A 6,000-nucleotide genomic window follows, 5' to 3' on the forward strand; every position below is an offset into this window, starting at 1 on the left:
AAAGGTTCTGCAGTAAGCCACTTTCTTCTTTCTTTTTTAAAGACAGGGTTTCGTTGTGTACCTCTGGCTGCCTGGATCTCAGGGAAGGCCTGTCTCTGCCTCCAGAGTGCTGGGTCAAAGGCATGCACCACCACACCCAGCTCTCCAAAGCCCCTTTCTTCTGCTTTTGCTTCAAATGTCCTTTGGATCCCAAGGATGAAAGTCCTAGAGACAGACCGTGACACCGTGAACTGAGACCAAAGCTAGGCTGTTACCCTCAGCGTCCAGGGCTGGGGTGGGGCCTTACAGGGAGTGGTGTTTAAGACAAGGAGAGCCCAACCCATACATAACTAGGTGCTCCTGTTCCCTCCCTCAGGCTGTGGAACCAGCACACAGTAGGCACTCAGTTCACGTCTGAGTCATTGCTTGCTCTTGAACCTGAGAGTTACAGGTTACAGGGTTTGGGGCTATGGACCCCACTAGAGAGAAGGAAGTTCCTCCTTCACCTGGTCCTGCAGGTCAGTGACAGTCTTCCTGTGGTGTGTGAGTGAATGGCACAGGAAGGTTGTCAAGAGGGCACCTTTACCCCTGAGTGGGGTAAACTGAGGCAGCCCTGCACATAGGCCTCCTGGCTTTGGAGATATGGGGGACAGGTATTTGTAGAACCCAGCTCTGGGGTCTCTCAGTGAAGAAGAGAACCAGGCCTGCCCCTCCCCCAGGACAGACTTGCTGGGCGTTAACTTGGAGGGAGGGAGGGAGGGAGGGAGGGAGGGAGGGAAGGAGGGAGGGAGGCCACGTGAGGAGGGATGGGGAGACTGGGCCTGTGGTACCCCTCATGACTATATTCCCGTGAGGCCCGGAGGGTGAGCACAGACTGGGCTACAAAAAGAACACGAAGGGGCCCAGGGTTGAACAGAATGGCGACCCTAGGAACTTAGGGACCAGTGTGCCAGCCGCAGGCTGGGAGCAGGTGGTCGGACCAGGAGGCGCAGGTTAACTTCAAAGGTTGGCTGTGTGAGTGGGGTGCAGCCCTGGGGAAACAGGCCCATAACCCTTTCCTGTCCCCTCCCCCTACTCCTAGTCCGGAGTCCTCGGCTAGGACAAAACGATTTAGGGTTTATTTGGGGACTTTTTTTTTCTTTTGGTGTGTTCAGGGCGCAGATGCGTCCTTACCCAATCCACGGGTGGCCTGTACCTCCATTTCTCTTGCCGCCCAGAGACAAAGCTGTCGGCGGGTGCGCAGGGCAGCCTGGTAACGGAGAAGAGAACGAGCCTACACAAGGTGGCAGCCCCCTGCCTCCGCTGCGCACCGCCCCCTCCCCGCGCCCCAGTCCGCTGTTAATCAAACCCAGCGCTGGGGGGAGGGGCATTGCAGAGAAAGGTGGGGCGGCAGGAAAGTTGTTCAGTCCGACCCACGTGAGCCAAAATGTGACCCAGATCCCCAAGGGTCCCGCACCTGAACTCTTGACCCTGACACCAGCAGGCAGTCCCTCCTCCCTGCTCCGGCCCTCCCACCCTCCCTCCTGCTGCTCCCTCCTCCCCGCACCCGTTCTTTGTCCTCTTTTCCCGCCTTTCCACAGGCCGCCAATCCCTTGCAGATCTGCAGGCCTCTTCTGGGACCTTGAGTAGTTTGAGCCTGGTCCTAGGGTCCAGCTCCTGCCCTGTCTGCATGGCTTGCTGCACACCCCAACAAGGAGCAGGGCCACAGTGCACAACCAGGTGAGCTCAGCTGGGCTCCTCTGGGCCTTCTATGCCTTAGAGGACCACAGGCGCCCTTCTCCCTCAGTCACTCTGCTTTCACTGCCCTTCAGGACTAGCATGGCGATTTGTACTTCTTTCTTCCTCCCTGTTACTGGAAAATAACAAACATGCCGGGCAGTCTAGCTGCCTCCTGTAAAAGCGCTGGCTGCTCTCAGAGAGGCTCCAGGTTCAGTTCCCAGCACCCACATGGAGGCTGGCTACCGTCTGTAACTCCTGTTCCAGGGAATCCTAGGCCTTCGGCCTCTACAGGCGCGCGCGCGCACGCACACACACTGCACATACACACACACTGCACACACACATACTGCACACACACACTGCACACACACTGCACACACACACTGCACAGGTGCCCATAATTAAAATCGGTCAGGCAATGGTGGTGCACGCCTTTAATCCCAGCTTTCCGGAGGCAGAGGCAGGTGGATCTCTCTCAATTACAGGCCAGCCTGGTCTACAGAGTGAGTTCTAGGACAGGCTCCGAAGCAACTCAGAGAAACCCTGCCTTGAAAAACAAAACAAACGGAAAGTAATAAAAAAAATTTAAAAGAAACCACAAAATAAAACAAATAAAAGGCCAGGCAGTGGTTCACAGGAATGTCTCTGAGTTCGAGGCCAGCATAGTCTATACAGTGAGTTCCAGGACTACCAATGTCACACAGAGAAACCCTGTCATGAAACAAAACAAGACACAATGAAACTTAATGTTAGCCATGAAGGCAGACTGGAGAAGATAAATAATCCAGTCAAGGTCCCAGCCCCTCCTGCTGTCCTCATCCTCCATGGGGTGCCCTCTGTCAAACCCTACCAACATGGCCCGCAGACTCAGTAGCAGCACTCACTGAACCATTGAGGATTTCCCACACAAGGTACTCGAAGAAATGGTAGGCACAAAACTGGAGGGTCCTGTCCAACCATGTCCCCGCCTGGGACTGCTGGGGGTGGGGATGGGGCTTCTGCTTCTTTTCAGGGACCCCCTTTGGGGTGGCAGTGTCCAGGGACCTGCCCTGAGAACTGTAACTGGACAGCCTCTAGAGCAGCACCCAGGGCTCCATCCAGCGCCCCTGAAGTGCCGCTGCTGTCCAGAATTCTGCTCTAGCCTCTACCACACTCAACAGAAGACACTAGAAAACTGACCTGTGGGGCTGGCTCGACAGCCCCTCTGGGCAGGGAGATGCCTCAGGGACACCCTGACAAGTCTCCGGATTTGGGGGGACAGGGTATTTAGCCCTGACTGACCTGCCTCACTGTATGGACACCAGGCTGGCCCCAAACTCACAGAGATTCCCCTGCCTCTTCCCAAGTGCTGGAACTAAAGGCATGCACTGCCATGCCCAGCCTTCAGTTTAATTTTTTCTTGCTTGTTTGTTGAGTGCTAGGATTAACATGTGTGCCACTACCGCCGGGTTTCATTTTATTTTATCATTTGGGTTTTCAAGACAGGGTTTGTCTGTAGCTTTGGAGCCTGTTCTGGAACTAGCTCTTGTAGACCAGGCTGGAAAAGAAAAAAAGACTTAAATAAAATTGAACTCTGTGTTTGGACTTTATAGAATATCAAACAAAGATCTCATGCGACCCAAGTGAAATCTGTAGAGGCCTAGTTCTCCTGAAGAGCAGGCAGGGATCCCAGGGAGGCCTGGGAACCAGCCAACAGCAGCTGGTGAGAGCTGGGTGGGCACTGGCAAGCCTGCCACTGAGAGTCTGAGAGGCCTGATGGCTCTCAGAGCTGTCACCTGGTCTCACAGGTCGCCGAGGTTGTGCAGTGCTGGGCAAGGGCACAGGGGGTGGGGGCAGAGGTGGGCTGCGAACGTGGAGAATGCAGGATGATGGGAAGGTCCTAACTTGACCAAGGGTCGGTGGTAAGGCTCACACAGCTTAGAGGGGGCCTCTTCAGAGGGGTGCTGACACTGGGGGTCCCAGAAAATGCTAAGACAAAGACGCAGGAAGACTGGCTGGAGATGGGTCAACGGCATGCTCTTGCCTCCCTGTCCCTCCCTGCGCGATTGTCTTGAGGAAGGAACGAGTGGCCACGATAAGCCCACCCCGTGGAGTGGAAAGAGCACCGTGGGAAGCACAGTTGCTGGCATGGCACCGCAGTTAAGGGTACTTGCTCTGCCAGAGGACATGGGTTCACTTCCCAGCACCTGCGTGGGGCTCACGCCATCTGTACCTTCACTTCCGGGCAATCTAACATCTCTTTTGGCCTCAACAGGCACGGCACACACACGACACCCAGGCTTGCATGCAAGGAAAATACATAAAATTTTAAAAATACAAAGTTTCATAAATGTATGTTCAGAGACTTACGTTGTTGACTCCATAAGGGTGGCCTTAAGTTTCAACACCACTAAAATGAGCCTCAGAACTAGGGTCTTTGGGTGGGAGTCCTGACCTGACAGGAATAAATGGAGTTTACTGTCAGACAGCCTTAGTAACCCCTATTTTTCTATATCCCCAAAGAATTCTGCAAGGAAATGACCAAACATCTCCCCAGTAAACACGTGAGCAGATGTCTGTCCCCTGCAGGTGGACTATAGTGACACTCATTCATGGCTCCACTTCAGGTCCCTCCCACAAAAGAGGGAGCCCTTAACTCCAGGAGGCTCCTCTGACCCCCACATTTGGGTATGTGCTATAGGAGTATCCTGGGGAGCCCCAAAGGCATCGCATCCAAAGCTCAGAGCCTGACCGCAGCCGTGCCGGAGCCAGTCTGGTTCCTGTGCGACACCAGCACTAGCTGCCCTGACACCAGCGGCATCCCTGGGGCCTGGAGACACCGGCATGGTCACCAGGAAGACAGCTCGGGACCAAAGATTAGCATTAGATATGATTTTAGCTGGAAATAGTGGAGTCTATCTGAGGGAACAGCTCCAGAGTTGACCATTTCCAGGGCCCCCAGGGTCTCAGTGCCCTCAGTAAGAGGTTCAGAGGTGGATGGCCGCTCTCAACTCAATACAAGAGTGGGCCACGCCGACAGAAGGAGGAGCCCCTCCCGCACACTTAGTCATAGCTGGAGTCCTGACTTGCTTTTCCCGTTAGAGGCCCAGTCCAGAGACCTCCAGAAGCGCAGTTGTCAAGCAGAGAATGTGAATAAAACGGGGGAGGGGGCACGAGGACTCTAGTCTCTCCTGTCAGGTAGGTGTGGGCGGTATGCCTGTGCCTGCTTGGCCCAACATGACAGTCACCTTGAAGTTCCTCTGGAATCCTGGCTGCTGTCAGCCAGTGAGAAAGTGAGGTGGAGGCAGGGGCTGTGGGCCTGTGCTAGCTCACTAGTTCCCGTGACCTGTGCACAGAAGGCAAGTTCGCCTTGCTCAAAACCTGAAACCACCAGTCTGATGATTTGTGACCCTGATCTTTTAAAAAATTGTGTATGTGTATGTGTATGTGTGTTGTGTATGTGTGGTGTGTGTGCGTGGTGTGTTGTGTTTGCATGGTTATGTGTGTATGTGTGTGGTGTGTGTGGTGTGTATGTGTGTGTTGTGTGTGTGTGGTTATGTGTGTGGTATGTGTGTGGTGTGTGTGTATGTGTGTGATGTGTGTATGTGTGGTATGTGTGTGGTGTGTATGTGGTGTGTGTGTGGTGTATGTGTGTGTATGTGTGTGGTGTGTGTGTATGTGTGTGTGCGTGGTGTGTGTGGTGTGTATGTTGTGTTGTGTGTGTGTGGTTATGTGTGTGGTGTGTGTGGTTATGTGTGTGGTGTGTGTGTGGTGTGTGTATGTGTGTGGTGTGTGTGTGATCTGGCTGCACACATACCCATTCACTGTGTTTGTGCCTGGTGTCCTTGAAGGCCAGAAGAGGGTGCTGGATCCCTGGAACAGGAGTTACACACAGTTGTGAACCACCATGTGGGTGCTGGGAATTAATCCTGGGTCCTCTGAGAGAGCAGTCAGTGCTTTTAACCACTAAGCTGTCTCTCCACTCCCCCATGTAGTCTCTGAAAATGGACAGGCATATATGGGTGTGAGGTCCCAGAAGGCTCAAGAGAAGGTATTCCCAACAAAGGTCCTCAGGTCAGAATGTGAGGAATGGCACGGATTTCAGTGGGGGAGGGATGACCCTCCGGAGTCCCCAGAACCTCATCAGCCAGGATATGAGACTGATTCATTACCAACCCATAACTCCTCTCTTTTCCTCAGTTTACCCACCCGTGTGTATTCCCCAGGAGAGGCCGTAACCCATCAAGGCCAGCTGTGCTGTCCTTGGTCACCCAGCCCTTGAAACGTCACCTGCTCCAGGAGACTGAGGGCCTGAGCTGGATG

The sequence above is a fragment of the Alexandromys fortis genome, unplaced genomic scaffold (assembly GCF_014885135.2).
Source record: "Alexandromys fortis isolate MF-2015 unplaced genomic scaffold, M_Fortis_MF-2015_v1.1 scaffold_284, whole genome shotgun sequence".
Taxonomy (NCBI): Eukaryota; Metazoa; Chordata; class Mammalia; order Rodentia; family Cricetidae; genus Alexandromys; species Alexandromys fortis.